Source organism: Megalopta genalis, chromosome 11 (assembly GCF_051020955.1).
Source record: "Megalopta genalis isolate 19385.01 chromosome 11, iyMegGena1_principal, whole genome shotgun sequence".
Lineage (NCBI taxonomy): Eukaryota > Metazoa > Arthropoda > Insecta > Hymenoptera > Halictidae > Megalopta > Megalopta genalis.
The window spans coordinates 10,989,481-11,007,101 of NC_135023.1; the positions used below are offsets into that span (position 1 = coordinate 10,989,481).

The 17,621-nt window shown below is 55.0% G+C and overlaps 1 long non-coding RNA gene across 1 annotated transcript in view; it reads left to right on the forward strand.

Annotated features, from left to right (window-relative positions):
- The first annotated feature begins 1,598 nt into the window (after window positions 1-1,598).
- Window positions 1,599-17,621, forward strand: part of LOC143260241 (uncharacterized) — a 32,539-nt gene continuing 16,516 nt past the window's right edge. Inside the window, exon 1 of the long non-coding RNA XR_013034364.1 lies at window positions 1,599-1,912. This is a non-coding gene — a long non-coding RNA (uncharacterized LOC143260241). The remainder of the gene's footprint in view (window positions 1,913-17,621) is intronic.

A 17,621-nucleotide genomic window follows, 5' to 3' on the forward strand; every position in this document is an offset into this window, starting at 1 on the left:
TGCGTTTCTGGACATCTGGACCGGCGATAGGTGCAGTGAGGCACCGTTTATCTCGCGCACGTACCAACGCGATTCCGATCGATTCGTCACGGAGCTCTTGGTTGCGTAATCGATCGTCCGCTCGCGGTTTCGGGGAAAATCGCGAGCCGTCCTCGCGCGGCTCCTCGTCCTCGTCAGGGACGCGCGCGCGCGCGCCCGCGTGCTCGCCTGGGAAAACACGCATCGGTTTCGAAAACGCCTCGTTCATAATGCATGAGATCTTTATGGGCTGCGTACAAAACGAAATTCACCTCGACATTGACTTTACGCAAATCGCAGCCGCATTTCGTTGACCCAGCACTCCGTAACGTTGGGGCGCCCAAACGCGCGCGCTCGTTCCGAAATCGCGTTTACCTCGAGGAGACGACGGTTGCTTCCCCGATTTGTCGCGTGTCGACGGATTTAGGTCTGCGGAATGGATTAGAAGTCGTCGCCGTTGCCGTTCGCGTTTCCCGCGGAAAGAATCGATTCCATGATCGCGCGCGAGGTAAAGGCTGTTGCACGCTCGCTCGCTCGCTGGCTGGTTTCGCGGAGGAGGGCGTTCTGTCCAATGGATTTTTACTGCATGCTTGCTAGGCGTGACGCTCGCTGGCTAGACCAGCCAAATAGAGACAAAGTCTAAGACAAGGAGCAAGGGAGTCAGCCATTTTATGACACGGCTGAGCCGTCTCGTCCCGCTGCCATTAGAGCGCGCCACGTTCAAGAGTTTTGATGAAAAATCCTACGCCACGGTTTTATAGTCGCGGCGGCCGCGCTAGTCGCGCCGAAGTAGTCGCTACCGAGCGGTTGCGAACCGGAGCACCGAACTCTCTCGGCGAACTCGATTCGACTCGACTCGACTCGATACGTTTCGAACGGTCCGCGCCGGCCGCGTAACCGGCGGTGCGTCCCATTTCGTCCCGTTCGAGTTTTCGCGGATCCTCGTCGAGCCTCCCCGGAATATCGAGGTATCGGGGCGGAGAGCCGATCATCCATCCTGGCCGCCATCAATCATCGGATCTCCATCTCCTCGAGAGTGAGTTTCCAGTCGCATGTTCGATCCACTTACGCTCGATAATGCCCCATCTTTTCAGCCCGTAATTTCCGTGTTTTCCGACCTCGTGGCTTCCCCCTCCCGTCGGGCTGGTCGCGCACGCTTCACGATGTCGCGAAGGTGGTAGACAGATGAAAAGAGAAGCCGACGGTAGGAGAAGGGCGGGCCGGAGAGAGACGGCTACTCACAGAGAGAGAGAGAGAGAGAGGGAGAGAGAGAGAGAGAGAGAGGGAGAGAGAGAGAGAGAGAGGGAGAGAGAGAGAGAGAGAGAGAGAGAGCTTGCGAATAGAGGGAAGGAAAGAGGGAGATGACATGTTACGCGGGGATAAAGAAAGAAAAACGATCGGGCCGGTATGGGAGCGAGACAGACTAGAAAGAAGGGAGCCACGGGACGACGGCATGCGGCAGCGGGGGGAGGGAGGGTGGGGGCCGGAGGAGAGGACTGGGAAGGGGGAGAAAGAGAGAGATAGAACAGGGAATCCACGAGCGATCGGCTGCCCTACTCAGTCCTCCTCCGTCTGCCAGTCGGTCATCTACGGTTGTAAGTTTGACAGCTCGCGCGGCCCTTACGTCACTCGGCTTTTCGACGGGCTCGCGCTTCCGCGAGTCGACAGTGTGTCCCCTAACAGTGCGCGCCTCTCGTTATAGTCCGCGGACGAGCGGCAACGGGACACGCTCCGACAGCGACGGTGTCGTCGCACTCCGGCCCGATTCGATCCGATCCGTTTCGTTTCGATCCGAGTAACTCGCGCTCGTCCGCTGGCCGTATATCCGCGTCTGTTCACGAATTGAGTGTCCGTTTGAGAATCACTGGGAAACACGTCGGGCACAGCGGAAAAGGTACGTGCCAGTAAGCAGAGTTCGTTTTAGAGATACGTGCTGGCTCTCTCTCGACGGGCGTAGAAACGATAGCGCGACGTTACGCCGTCGCCCGAGAGCCAAGGTAACCGTCAGCGAATAAGCGAGGAACGCGCGTCGCACGATAAACAGAAAACTAACTCGTTCGGTATGGTTCTTACGTCGACGTCCGCGCGTCGTTGTCGCGTCGTCGCGGCTCGTTTCACCGAGCCGTTGCTGCGTAAACGATATGTCGCGAAAACGGAGCGCGCCTCTCGATACCGTTGGAATGCGCACAGGCCGCCGCGCTTTGGATTTCCCGCGCTGGCCCCGGACCGTCGCACGACCCCCCGACGACCCCTCCGTCCGACGCGATTTTCTCCGTCGAGATCCACCGGGATCCCCAATTTGCACGCTCGCGATCCCCCTCTCCCCCCCTCGTGCCGGCCGATGCCGGGGAAAATCCGCTCGATCCGCTCCGCGATCGGAATTTCAAAACGAGGCCTGCACCGCGCAGCTGGATCACCGGGCAGCGATTTCTGAAAGAATTTAACCTTTGATCTATCGGAGTCTACGCATCGATTCAGTTATTTAAAGATCTAGGCAATCCTCCATTGCCTCACGTTCGTTTGCCAGTTTACTAAGAATCGGCGCGCGTCGAAAGTTCATTGTAGATTCGAAGGATACGATTCTCTGTGCAAACGATCTGGGTATTTTCCGAAGTACGAGGTGAAAATCGATATTAATTCATTCATTTATTTATTTAGAGCTTAACGGACGTAGTCCCTTGCATATTCGCAAAGTCGTAGACAATACGAAAGTACAAACAGAAAACGAACGAGAACGATATTGTATAAGATGGTCGAAAGAACCGTAAGACAGAAGGGAGAAAAATGCGTGCAAAAACGAAGCCGATCCTAGGGAGGACGGTTAACGATTAATTTACAGGAAGAGGTCCCTTCGGTTATCGAACAATAGATTGCACGTTATCGGTTAACGGTACGAGTCGAGAACACGGCGCACCTGACGCTCGAAACACGCCGGGGTAGAAAAGAAATCCCGATGTTTGCGGTTGTTTTTTTGCAATGTAACGTTTCTACAAAAATACTGTTTAAACCGCAGTTGTCGTACGATATGGTACGATCCTCTCGTTTGAAAATAATACGGTTATTATTAGAAAATTTGCCGAATTTCCGTCGCGTTCGTCCGAGTCCAAAGGTACGGTCGTATCTTGTTGTGACGGTGCGCGCATTGACGCCCGATCTCTTGGCATCGACTAGCGTTAATGAAGTTCGAGTGACGCATACGCGCATCATCGATGATTAAAGCGTTAATCTCGCCGGGTGGCTCGTTGGAGCTCGCAGAACCGTGGAAACGGCAGCAGAGAAACGGTGCACCATCGGCCTCGTATACGCTCTCGAGCGAGTCGATCGGAAGCGTGTGCTCGTCTCTATTTCGCGCGTCGGTGAACGAACTATGGTCCTCGAACGGTAGCGGTGATCTCCTTCCCCCGATCCGCACGCGGTTTTCGTCGGATCGGAGCGGATCGGTGGAAATCGAAGCTACGAGAAAAGAACCACGCTGGCGTTTCGCACGGTAGGTGCACGGGTGCACGCGGGTGCACGTGCGCGAGCGTGCACGCGCCGAGAACCGACGCGCGCGCGCGCGCCTCTACCCGTTTGATCTCTGTAAATGGCGTAAGTATGTCCGCGTATTATTAAATAGATAACGACCATAAATTCGGACAAGTTACATAAAGGCGCAAAAGTGCGCGTTAAGGTCCGACCGTTCTATTTATGTAGCGGCGGCGACCGGCGATCTAGATGCCAGCGGTTCTCAAACGCGATCCGCGGCCTCTGATCGCGCGGACCGACCCGCCTCGAATAGCACGCCCCGTAGAACGCGGATTCCGCGGCGTCCGCGGGATACTCGGCCGTCCGTATCCTTTGTAGTTTCCCGAAATAGTGTTCGGTTGTTCGCTCGGTCCGCGATGGAAGCGAATTTTCAACGAGGCGTCGCGTCGCGTCGCGTCGCGCGGAAATATCGCCGAGCATGCTCGCTCGCTCGCTCTGCGATAAACCGTCGAGCATCGCTGGCCGAGGAAGTCATCGAAACCGCTGTTTCCGTTTATCGTCGCCCGTATGTCTATTTGCCTTTTATCAATTCCAGAAGCGATAATTCCTCATCCAAATTGCGAGACCGTATGGAAGCCAGGCGGAACGCGCGAGACCGTAAACGATTTTGGCGTGCTCCTCCACGTTTTTCCCATCCGATAGACAATATTATCGGATCCGCGATACATATATCGAGGCTTTTTCTCGTCTCGAGTAGGAACCGAGCGATCTCTCGAGTCGCAGTAGATAGTTCCGCTTCTGATCAGACCAAGGAGTCTTCTGGCGCGCGAGCGAGCGGATCGAGGCTCAATGACCATCCGGCTTGCAACGATTCCGCCGCGGCCGGGAAATTTTTCCGTGGCGCCGCGTCGCAACATTGGCGCGCTTCCAAACGAGCCAGAGCTCCTAGCTTCGTCTATTTTCGTTGATACCGATCTTTGTCGGAAGGCTGCACTTGCCGTCGGCGTTTCTGTCGGCGGAAAATCGTTTCCAATTACTCGTTCCTTTTCGGAGCCGTTTGGCCGGCGCGGGGGCGGCCAGGAGAGCGCAGGCTCTCTCTCTCTCTCTCTCTCTCGAAAGAGAGCCAGCAGACGCCGTCTGCCCGGTAACCCGACCGAATTCCTCTCTCTAATTTACACACACGTGAATCAAATGTCATATATCTGGCCGGTCGCGATGCGCCGCGCTTCGCCGTCTCGCGTTTGCTGCCCTTTTGCATCGTCGTATCGTCGCATCGTCGCATCGTCGTCGTCGCGTCGTTCGTTTCTTCATCGGTTCTATCGCACGGCGAACGCACCGACGCGTCTCGCTCTGTAACACGTCGCATGCAACAGGTATCTGGTCTGACGTCACGATTGCGGGTCGAAGAAAGAAGGAGCGATGCTCGCCACCGCGGGAAAGAGAGGAAAGAGAGACCGACGCAGCCGGCGGCAGCGGGGGTGGGAGCAAACGATGTCTCGGTGTAGTGGTGCCAGTGTCTGTCGGTGGACGGCGACGTCGGCGGCGGCGGAATCATGCATACACACGAGTGCAAGGCGGTCGCGCATGACTTTGGTCGTGCAGCGCTCTCCTCCCTCTCGCCCTCCCGCCTCTTTCTCTCTCTCTCTCTCTCACTGCCTTTTTATCTTTCGGTTTTTCTTTCTTTCACCAACGCCCGTCTCCGTCTCTCCTCCCGCATTGTTCCCAAAGAGAGAGAGAGAGAGAGAGAGAGAGAGAGAGAGAGAGAGAGAGAGAACAGGCCTAGCAGAGTTGTGTCACCGCAACGCCCTGTTATGCGACTGTTATTCAACGCGCTCGCGGAAATATGCGTCGGAAACGGAAGACACCGTTCTGTGGCTAGGAGCCCTCGCGCGACCAGCCCTTAACACGGTGCACTCTCGATGCACTATGTCGCCCTCGTCGCAGCTGAAGTAGAGTAGCCCGAGTGCCACGTCGAACCGCGAGCAGTGAATCATCGCGCGGTAAAAATCTGCCGGCGAGACTATTTTTACGAGCGCGGGAACAATTATCGTCAGAGCCGCGCATCCGGCAGGGGAATTCCAGTGACTCGGAAACGATCGGGAAACCGACGACGATCCACGGGAACTCCTCGGAAAACCGGGAAAACATCTCCGTTCCCTCCTTTCTTTCCCGTCCGCCTCGTCGCCGCGCCGCGCCGGTCGGTCGGATTCGGTTCTTTTCCGACTGGAAATTCGGCGCGCGGAATAGGCAGATGCGAGGAACAGTACCTGCTAGGTGTAACGGGGTGCCGGCGGAGACGACCGCTGCCACTATGGGAATTCTAATTAGAGATAATGACGTCATTAAGGTCTGAGCCACGACGAGACGAGACGGTCTGCTGCGCTTACTGTACATACTGCATACTCTATTCCGAGTGCAGGCGTACTGGTGCGGCTTGCACACACGCGAAACGAGTTTTGTTCGCGGCTGCGTGCTCTATCGTGCCGATGCACGCTCCTCCCGTGCGGATGCACTCGAAACTTTAGGCGAGAAGGAACACGCGGCGCGGCGCAGCTGCGCAACGCGCGGCGTATCGCGCGCAGTAGAATAGACGACTTTACGCGAGGAAATTGCGAGAGCCGGCCGCGCGGGGCTCGTTTTATCGGGAGAACGGCGTCGGCCTATCATCGAATGCGTGACATTAATTTCAATGTTATTGAAGCATACACGCCGTCGTGTCTCGCCGTCGCCTTCGCCTTCATTCATTCCCTCCTCCATCGCTATCGTAAATTGTTTCTTATCCGAACGACGCTCCGGCAACGGGCGCGCGATCTAGGTTTCGTGAATAAGAGTACCCCGGCGATACCGCGGAGATTTATGTTCGATTCTTTTCTTCTTCTTTTTCTTTTTTTTGTTTTTAATAACGTTCAACAACGAGCCGTTTCGGTACAGAGTCCACCGTGATAGCAGCTGGCGACAATGGGAGACGCAGTCTCCGACGATCTTCGGGATCCCTAAATCCCGAACGGATTGACGGTCTTACTTCCGTCGTCGTCGATCTCGATCTCGCGGGATCCAGAGTCTCGATGCGTCGCCCTTTGAGGCGATCTGGAGCGGCGTGTGTCTAGGTCACCGTGGAAAATGTTTAACCTTGACATGATCCAGGGGTGAGAATCGAACTAGTTCAACGAGGGCCGATCTTGAGAAGGGCATTGTTGTCAGCTTAGAATATGAACCAGGTAGAGCGAGGGATTAACCTGCGGGGCACACCTTTTCTATAGAGTCCCGTGCTTCTTTTCCCAGAACCGACCGCTCTCTAGGCTAATCCCGAGGGCCCAGGAGTCCTAGAGAATCTCTAACAAGAGACATGCGATAAAGTGCGCGATTCTGATTGATGCTGCCAACTTAACCCTTTGGTATCCCTTGGGTACCTCTGAGCTCCTTGGTTGCAGATTTTGGCTGCAGTGCACACCTATTCTATAGAGTCCCGTGCTTTTTTTCCCAGAACCGACCGCTCTCTAGGCCAATTCCAAGAGTTCAGGAGTTCTAGAGACCTTCTAACAAGAGACACGCGATAAAATACGCGATTCTGATCGGAGCTGCCAACTTAACCCTTTGATACACCTTGGGTACCCCTGAGCTCCTTGGTTGCAGATTTTGGCTGCAGTGCACACCTTTTCCATAGAGTCCTGTGCTTCTTTTCCTAGAACCGTTCGCTCTCTAGGCTAATCCCAGGATTCCAGGAGTCCTAGAGAAGCTCTAACAAGAGACACGCGATAAAATACGCGATTCTGATCGGAGCTGGCAACTTAACCCTTTGATACACCTTGAATACCTCTGAGCTCCTTGGTTGCAGATTTATTCGAAGAAATTCCTGCGTTCGGAACGGATTTAATTTGCCGATGCGAATCGGACTCGAGTCCATAACTCAGACGAAACAAGTGCGCGACGAGTCTCGGTCGTCAAATGGACCCAAAGGGTTAAGCACAAGTGACATACGTGTTTAGCAGGACAGGTCCGTGTCGTCATTTTATTCGGTCGCGTTTATACCTCGCGTCCTTGCGTTCGCACCAGAACGATACATATATATGCGTGCCTGAAAAATGGCGTCCGTCCGAACTTCATCCTTATCGCGTGTCTCTATGGTGTCCGGGCTGATGCCGGATGGGCGACCGGTCTGTTTCACGCGTCGTTTACGATTCTATTTACGATAATGGCGCCGGCTTTTCCGAATTCCCGGCGTTCCTCGGCCGAGAAATTATGCGAGAAATCCGCCTCGGGGCGCGAGAAGAAGAATCCGCTCGCGTGGCGGCGGCGGCGTGGGTTTTCAGGAAAGCACCGCATACCAACCGATGACCCATCCGTCTCCTCTGTGTGCCCGCGATCGTCTCGTCGCCTCTCCTCCCGTTGCCTCTCCGCGGTGCATCGTCACGCGACAACTATGCGCGTGTACTGCTCGGATTGCGAAATTCCCAGGGCCGTGTTCTCGGGCGGATCGCGAGCGGACAGAGTCCCACCTTCGACCTCCTCCGTTTCGTCGCGGGAAACGCCTCCGTGCCACCATCGATGGCTCCCACAGCAAATCGGCGACGAAGCTTTCTGCCGGCGGTGCTGTCGGTGGTCGTCGCCGGGCCCGACCGGCCCGGAAAGATCGAGTTTTCTCGAAAGATCGTCGCGGCGCGGAGCGCCGGATCGCGGACGAACGCCGCGCCGGGGGCTCGTATGGGATTCGTGGCGAGCCGCTGCTAAACAGGACCTTATACGGCGCAAATATCCCCGTGGCTCCTCGTCCCGTGGCATTCCTTAACCTCCTTCCCGAGCGAGATATTTCATCGGCGACTCGGGAGTTCTCTCGTTTCTTCGTGCGTCCACCCTATCCGCTCTCCGTTCGTGGGAATCGCTCGGCCGCTCCGCGCCCCGGAGAGCATCCCGATGCAACGACGATAGTGGGCCATTTTCGGCGAAATAGTTTCGCTCGTTCCACCGATCGGAGACTCCTCTCTTGGCGACGCTGCGATTCAATTTCTCACGGCTTCCGAACGGCTTTCTGTCTTCGCGCGACCGTCGTCGGCTCCGTGACGAGATTCCGCGAGACGGACGCGAAAGCGGAAGAGCGCGATGGAACGGCGACACGGTTTGAGCACCGCTGGCATGCCTAGACGCCGCTGTTGCTCTGCTCGGCACCGCTGTCGCGGTTGGCTCTTTAAACTTTAAAAGCCAACGCGCTGCCGCTGCCCGCGAAACTATTGACGATCGGACAGGGCCGTCGCCGTCGATCCGGAGGATCCCCACCATCGTCGGGCTCTCCGTAGCTCCTTTCGAATTTTCTCCCCACCCCGGGGTCCTCTCGGCGCTCTGAACTCTTTCGTTCTGTGTCGGACGCGGCGCGGCGCGGCGCGGCGTCTGCTCGATCCGATCCGATCCGATCCGAGGCGATCCGATCCAATCCGCCGCTCTGGATCGCGCTCTCCGACGACGACAACTTCCTTTCTCCGTTTCTCGGCTGCCCCCTTCCCCCCGCAGTCTCTCTCTCTCTCTCTCTCTCTCTCTCTTTCTGTATTTCTCTTCTGTCGCCTGTCTTTTTCTCTTCTCTCTCTCTGTCTCTCTCTGTCGAGAGAGGCCCACGAAAATCGCTCGTCCTCGTGCACGGGAACCTACGCCTTGCAACCGCACGGTTATGCAAAACAATTATCAAGGAATGCGGTCAGCTGTTCCGAGACGCGCGCGGGTTGACGTCATATGCGGTTAACGCGTGCGCGAATTCTTGCAGGCTCCCACGCACGTGCGTCCCCGCCACACACGCGACCCGCGAAACCGTGCACCCTTTCTCCCTCTTTCTCTCTCTTTCTTTCTCATTTTCTCTTTCTCTTCCCTTCTCTCTCTCTCTCTCTCTCTCTCTCTCACACACACGCACACAGTTTGTGCATGTGTGCACGTCGAATCTCCCGCGGCCGTCGCTTCCTCCAGCCCGTTTTCCGCCCCGCCGCCGTCTAATTAGAGAAACGCTGCGACGTCTGCCGCGCGCGGCCACTTCCGTTTTCCGCTTGCGTAACCCGCTCCCCGAGACACGCCTCGTCCTTGAAAGTTTTACACGTGCCGGAATCACACCGACGACGACGACGGCGACGACTGTGAACTCGTTCGGCGTAAACAGACCGGCGGCTGGGCCAGCCCGTTTATCCGCGATCGACGCTCGATCGCATCGAACTTTCTTGTCACCGCGGCGGTCACCGAAAACCCGGGGGAAGGATCGGGCCGATGGCGGGGGCCCGTTCTTTCGTACGCTGCGCCTCCGCCTAGCCGCGCTCGCGAAAATGCCGATCATTAATTGCTACACAAACACCCGTATCGCCGCGCTGTACAAATATTTCCTCGTCACACAAAGCACTGGCATCGCACGGGCGCCTACTATCCTTATCGCGCCCACCTCCCACCGCATCCCGTCCCGCCTAAGCGGACTTTAATTACACCGATAATCGAACCTATTCCACCCGCGGTCTTTGTTAATTAATGTCCCGTCCGGTGGATACGCCGTGGCTCGCCATTACAGCCAGTCGAAGTAGATTCGGCCGCTCCGTGTCCTCTCGGCGCCTTTCCGGGCGAAGTGCGAGCGGACGGTAACCCAGATTCATTCATCGACGTGGTAGCCGTGTTCGCTCGCTTTCTGTTGTTTCGAAGTCCAGCCAGCGAATCGTTCGGAGGAGTCTTCGTCCGTCTTTTCGGGCTACCGCGAGTTAAAATCTTGACTGTCGAATCATGACTGCCCCGACGAGGCAGCAAGGTGCGTTGCTGTTGCAAGGGAAGCCTCGGAAGTGGCTCTCGCCGATTGGAATGATATTTAATAACGTGATAGAGAGCTGTATCCGCAGCAAGTGTAACTGTAATATTAGCCGCAGATGATCAGACGGCGTGGAGAAACGTTAGCTGAAAACGGAGTTCGGCGAGAAGTGACCTGATTAACGATGAACGATTAACGATCGTGGCTCGGTATTTGTTGCAACTTGTTGTACATTCACTGTGATAACCAACGGCTTATGAGCGTGAATTATTGAACAGATCGCTTTGTTAATCGACGCTGGTTTAATGATATGCAGAAATTCCGTGAGACGATGTGTCCGCGCAATAGCGCGACAGGTATCGGTGGAGACCGGTAGCAGGTAGGCTGCACGCTTGCAACATTGTTGTCCCGCGTTCAAATCGAGTTACAGCAATTTTTCCGCCACCGTTTCTTTCTTCGCGACACGATTGTCCAAGGTAGCTGGGTTAAAAAACGACCGCGAGACGATGAAACCATGACCTCGCCTGCTTGCGTTTTATCACTGACATCTGGACCGCGGATCTTCGTGCAGAATCAAAATTTCCTACGTCGATTGCGAGAAACGGAAATGAGAATAATTCTGTTAAATTGAAGACAGCATGACGATATAATTGTTAAATTCCATTTATGTGTTCACAATTTTATATCTCACAGTTTTTGTCTGCTCATTTTTGCCACAAATCCCGTGAAATCCGCGGCCCACCGATAGCTCTCTCTCTTTCTCTCTCGCTCTCTCGCTCTCTCATTGCATGGATGCAGCGAACTACAGGATTTCTGCAGAGATCTATTTATCAAATATCATCGCGATCGGTGCGACGGTTACTTCCGCCCTTGTCAGACGTTCGCCAGTCACCTGAGCGAAGCGAGCACCCATCGGTCGGTGAACGTCTCGTGAGAATCTGGGACTCGACGTTGTCCCATTCGGGCCAGGTCTCCGCGGGTCTTTAAAAAATTAGCAAAGATAGGTCCGCGCGTGGGTTCGTTCAACTTTGGCTGTCTCGAGCGAGCACACGCGGGAATATTTCTCCGATCCCCCTCTCCTTTCGCACATCCCTCTTCCTTTCCTCTAGTTCTCCTTCCGTCTCCTTCCATTCACATATATATGTATATATACATATAGAGGAACGTTCCGCCCAAGCGACTCGCTATTCCCACCTCCTTTTTTTCTCTCCTATTTTTCCTTGCGCTCGTTATCCAAGAGAGATGCCCGAGGCTAGCCTAACGATCGCGTTCGAGCCTGGGTTCGAGGTACACACGGAAGTTCGCGAGCAAGAGCGCGCGCGCGCGCACTCTCGCGCGTTTTCGCGTATTTCGCGCAAAGGTTACCGGTCCACGCGTGTCTCTCCCGTGTTTTCTTCCGCCGCTTCTTATCCCGTGTCCGCGATTTCTTCGTTTAGACTTCTCTCTCTCCTCTCTTTCTCTCTCCTCTCTCCCTTTTTCTCTCTTTCCACAAAGGCCGCCGCGAGGAGTTATCGTCGCCGTCGCGACGATGGAAACTTCCTAGATGATTGTTATTACCTTCTGCGCGGCGACGCCGTATCACCGGTGTTTAGATAGCACGAGGTTGAGGAACGCGTTGTTCCCACAGGTAGACGCCTATGGCGTCGCCGTGCGAACGATCGCTTAATTGCGCCATAGATGTACGGCGGCGATAAAGAGGTCAGAAATGCGTCTGCACCGAATCGAATCGAATCGTTCGAAGCTCGATAGCTCGCTGCGCCTCGATTTCGGCTTCCGATTTTCCCCGTGGAAAATCCGGCCGCGGCGAGCCCGCAGAGGGATGCCTTGGACATGGCGCGATAAGAGGGAGGCAAGCAAGAATAACTGGCATACCGGCGGTCAATTAGCAATCAAGATTCACGAATAGATGGATTCGGCGATCGATGCGGCGACGGCGGCGGCGGCGGCGGTTCGGCATGAACGCGTGTAGCTCGATAGCCGTGTACGCGAGTAGCGTGTTTGTTCCCTCGTAATCGGCTCTCGGATCGGCCAATCAACGTGGTCCTATTGCTTGGACCAGCACCGAGCGTCGGGGACGTATCTAAACGCGATACAGCTATAGTGTGTGACGCGAGGCAGCGTGGGAACTCCTTCGAGGCCCAGGGGTTCTCAGCGAGCGAGCGAGCAGAGAGCCGTCGAACCGGAAACGCGTCTCCCGCTGTCGCTTTCCGGGTCGCGATCATTAGAAAACCGGCGAACGAGCCGACAAATTAGTTTCTGCTCGCGTCCGCCGAAATATCGGTACCGGGCCCGGATTTAGAGAGGGGACGGGGGGGAGGCCCCGGTCGGAGGAAAGGTTCGGGGGCCCGAAAACAGAGAAAGAGGATAGGGGCGGTAGCCGACCGGACGCGCGAGCGTCTTCGTCTCCTCTCCGGTTCGTGCTTTATTTGCCGAGTTTTTGCCGTGTTTTACGAGCGCTTTAGCGGCGCTTTTTATTGCTGGGTCACTTCACAATGCGCCATCACTGTGGGCTTTTTACAGACATCCTTTATCTAAGCGGCAGTATCGAGTGTGTGGGTACTTTGCATATGGGCCGTTATATAATGGCCGTGTACACGCGTACAGGCTCTTCCCAATCGCGCGTCCGATGCACCGGCGCTGCCGCTCGCATACTCGCATACTCGCTTCTATGCCACAGAGTCCCGCTTCCGTCGTTCGTTTTTTCGTTTCTTTTGTCGAGCCGGCATTGCGGACTCCGATGCGGCGAAACCAGCCCGCGGTCCCTCCGCATTAATCGATCTCCGGGTGTATTTTCGCCTGACTCGCCTCCGTCCGCTTTTGCACCGGCCGGAAACGCAATGCGAACCGTTCGCGTTCGCAGTGCCAAACGCTCGCGGATCCCAATCCCGGTTGTTCACACGTGTCCGAAACGGCCCGAGTATCGGGCCACGAAGCTGTAACTGCCGGTACGCTTCGATTCCGACGCGACCTGCTGCTACTGCTGCTGCTGCTGCTGTCCATGTGCGCCCAGATTCCTCCAATTTGTCGAACCGACCCCACTTTGCCCGTCCGACGACTTTATGCCGGACTGAAATAACTATTAGCTTTTTACTCGGAACACCTCGGCGCATCGACGCTCGGACGACGAACCCTTTCGACGAAGATCCGATCAAGTATGCTGTCCTAGGAGTTTTTCATGATTTCGTGATATAATAATACGATTTCATAATTTTTTATTCACGAGCTTATTTCAAGGCGTTATTTTTGAAGGCGTTTTTCTCTGAAAATTGAAATCGTCCGCGACCAAACGGACGAACGACGATACGCCAAATTCTGTTTCCACGCGATTTTGATTCAACGCGATGTCTAGAAAAAGAAATTCAATTTCTTTTTGTACACGATTTACATTTCAAGGACCATCGATCGTAGCTTTCCAGATATATTTATCGTATTTATCATCGACCCTCTATTTTTCTACGCGCACGTGCGCGACGCGTTTTCCTTTACGCGGCGCATTCCGGGACACGTATCGACCGTGTAAAAGAGAGAACCGCGCGTACTTAAGTACGTGTACATACACGAGAAATCGAAGATTTCGAGCGAGTACCGGTTCTCACCGGCAAGCCACGCTCGATGTTAACAATGAACTCGGGGCGAGCGGAGAGGTCAACGAACGCGAAATTTGTACAGGTGAGTCCGCGACGGATTACTTTCAGCGAAGGAGACGAGGACAGAGCAGGCGCGTTGTTTAACGTCGCATCCGTGCAATCGGTCGATGGTTCGAGCCCGACGCTATTTATTTATACGGTTGCAGAACGGCTAGCACGAGCTCGCAGGCGTGTGCGCGCGCGCGAACGAGCGAGCGAGCGAGCGCGACCGAGCGCTTGTGACTCTGTCGGTGTGCGTATCTCTGCGTACCACGTCCTGTGCATAGATCGTTCCCTCTTTCTCTCGCCATTCAGAGACTCGCCATGAATGAACCGCAGACTCTTCGTTCTCTCCGTAGTAAATACTTTTTCCCACACGTTTACCGCAACAATGGCCACCGTTCAAGGTTCGAGGGTAAACGCGAACACGTCGACAACACTTATCTGTCCACCTTTGTTCGATCGCTTTTTTACGCGCGGTTTTCTCGCGACTGGTTTTTCAGTTTCGCTCTCCCACAGATCGTTCGAAAAAGAAAAGGAAAGAAAAAAAGGAAAAAATGTCGTGATTTACTCGTATCCTTTCTCTCGGCCCGAACGCGGCCCGGAATCGTGGCGCGCGTTGTTCGCCGACGCGAGCAAGCGAGCGAGCGAGCGAGCGGAGCGCACGTACGCGCCCGTTCGCGCTTTAAGAAGGGTTAACGAACTCCGGTTTCCCCGATAGCGTAACATTCGTGGGTAAATGCTTGACGAGTGCTCGCTGAAACGTTAACTAGACGCCCGATCCTCCCGTTTATCGGCCACAAAGGATAACGGTGCGTCCCGTCGCCGGCAGGGACGTGCGAAAATCGCGACCGATACTCGCTCCGCGATCGATTCCGCGGGATCTAGACGCGATCGTGTGTCCTCCTACGATCCGCGAGCAGCGCGGATCCTCTCGCCTAATCTCTCGGCCATCGGGATCCTGCCCCCTCGGTTCACCTCCTCCCCGCGGGCCAATCCAAAGTGAATTGGGACAACGAGCGTCTCGTCGCCGGAGAATTCGAAAATAAAAAAGCAACGATCAATCCCGCCGACCGGATGATCTGCCAGCGTCTTTTTTGGCCGTATTGTAACTGGGTCACGCACGCACTCGTCTCGAATCCTTCGTCGCGGCACATGCGTGCCTCCGTTTCCGCTCCTGACGTCACTTCCCCTCTCCCGCTGCGCGCCAGACAGCCGGCGATCGGCTGGTTGCCACCAAGAGATAGGGGCCCACGCTTCTTCGTTCATCCGAGGGCCCCGCGGATCAACCGGGGCGCGACCGATTCCTCTTCCGAATGGAAGCGGAGAGAGAAACGCGTCCGGGAAAACCGAACCGGTGCGGGCGCGCGCGCGCGCGTTTCTCCTTTTTTCTTTTTTATTTCGTTTCTTCGCCGTTGCAACGTCCGCCGCGCCGATATCGGTCGGAGCGCAAATAACTGATAAAAGGCCTTGCGTCATGGCGCCACTTGCGCCGGCGACCAATATATATATCCCAGTTGCGTAAACCGCTGCGGTTGCTGCTGGCTGTGTACGCGTTCGCAGGAAATCGGCTCGCGTGTCCGCGCGAAGGAAGAGCCGCCGGAACGCGCAACAGGTCTTCGCGGATCCGGCGATCCGCCCCGGGGTCGAGCTCGTGTTTCGAACTTCTTCTTCCGTCGATCGCGGCGCAACCGATCTATAATAGATCTCGCGACGAGCCCGCGATGAGCCCCGGCAATAAATCTTGCAATAAATCCGCAATAAATCTGACAATACGCCTTTGCAATAAATCCTTTGCGATAAATCTTGGAGCGAAAATCTTACAATAGGTCTCGCATGATTCACGCTCGGGAAGGTCCGCGTTCGATCCCGCCGCGGCGCGGCGGCCCGAAGGCCGTCGCCAGGTCGACGCGGGTTCGCGGTCGATTGATCGCGCGTCCCCGCGTCGATTTCGTAATCCCGCGAGTTCTGGTGTATCGGTATCCGATTCCGATCCGTGTCCCCTGGCCCCATCGCGCCGCTCTTCCTTCCCCGCCGCGCCGGCGTTCGCGGCTGAATGGAGGCGTCGGTGTTCTTATCGGTAGTCGGAGGGCGCGTTTACGTCATAGCTGACCGCACCGGGAATAGTTTCGTCCGCCGGCGGCCGGCGACGATATCGCGCCGGCCCGGCCAATCGTTGTTCCGCCGAGGTTCCGTTTCCTCGTATCGCTTAATGTCGCCGACGCTATCGCTCGCGCTGCCTGCTCGGAGAGAGACAGAGAGAGACGGAGAGAGAGAAAGAGGGAGAGCGCGATCGCCGCGTCCTTTCGCATATCCACGACACGGCCGGTCTCTTTAAAAGCCCATGCGCCGGTCTCGTGCACCCATCGAGTTTTCCGTTGCTCCCGGGGAACCCGTCGGAACACGTTACGAAACTGCCTCGAGGAACGCGGCACGGGAACCGTTTCGAAAAACCGGGAGCAGGGAACCGAATTGTTGCACTCGCCCCTCGCGAATCTTTGGAATTTCGCGGACCGAGCGGATTCGAGAGCGGATCGAGGCCTCGTATCGCAATCGGGCACGACGTGCGTGTCCGCCCACTCGTCTCCGCCACACGCGTCGACGCTCACGCATCCTCCCTCTTCCTCCTGCACGCGCAGATTCGCACGATCCGATCGAACCCGGCCGCCGCGCCGATCCGCTCCGCGCGTCCGCGGGACCCTAACTCGCTGGATCCGGGAAGATCGGGCTTCCCAGACGTCATTAGAAGCGGACGAGCTTGTACGCTGACGCGCCGATCGTCGCCGGACAGCGCATCTTCGCGCGAGAGAAAAGCTTTTGTCTGTTGCGATAAAGAAGCTGGAGATATTTAAAATTGTTCAATCGCTGGACCGCGGGTTTTATGCATTTTTTTAGGAAGAATGACTGGGTCGTTATAGCTAGAATGTTTTAGTACTTTATGTACAGTTTGTTAAAGTTATTAAAAGAGGAAAGAGACATTTTCATCTGGCTTATGTTTTTTTTTCAAATACAGTAATGTCTCTCTAATTGACGCTCAAATTGTCCACAAAAATGGACAATTCGGGAAGAGGAGATGCGATTGTTGGAGTCTTGCTGCTCATTTTTATAATTACCGATTGTCAACAGCTATAAAAACGAGATGCATGACCCGAATAATCGCATTTACTTCTCTCAAATTGTCCATTTTTGTGCATACAGTAATTTCCCTTTAATGTCGCGCTCAGATTGCGCACAAAAATGGACAATTTGGGAAGAGGAGATGCGATTAGTCGAGCCTTGCGGTTTGTCTCTATAGTTACGAATTATCGACAACTACAAAAACGAGTTGCAAGGCTCGAATAATCGTATCTCCTCTTTCCAAATTGTCCATTTTTATGGACAATTTGAGCGTCAGTTAGGGAGACATTACTGTAACTTGGACAATTTTTATATGTCTGATAAATACTCGGAACTTGCGATCCAATTGTTACCGATATTTTTAATCGCGAGTCGATCATCGACCTTTCCAGATCAAGATTTTCTCTCTATTATCGATTTATTTATTTAAATAAAACTCGTTGCAGTACATAATAAAAGAATCATCGCGACGATCGCGATAGATTTCTCTCGTTCGATTCTCTTCATCGAACAACACAGACAAAGATCCTAATCGCGGCACAGTAGTAATTCGCGAGGACGGTAATTCTCGTTACAAGATCCAAATAAAAAAAGAATCTCCGTCTTACACACCGAAGGCAGAAACGCGCGAGCAAACG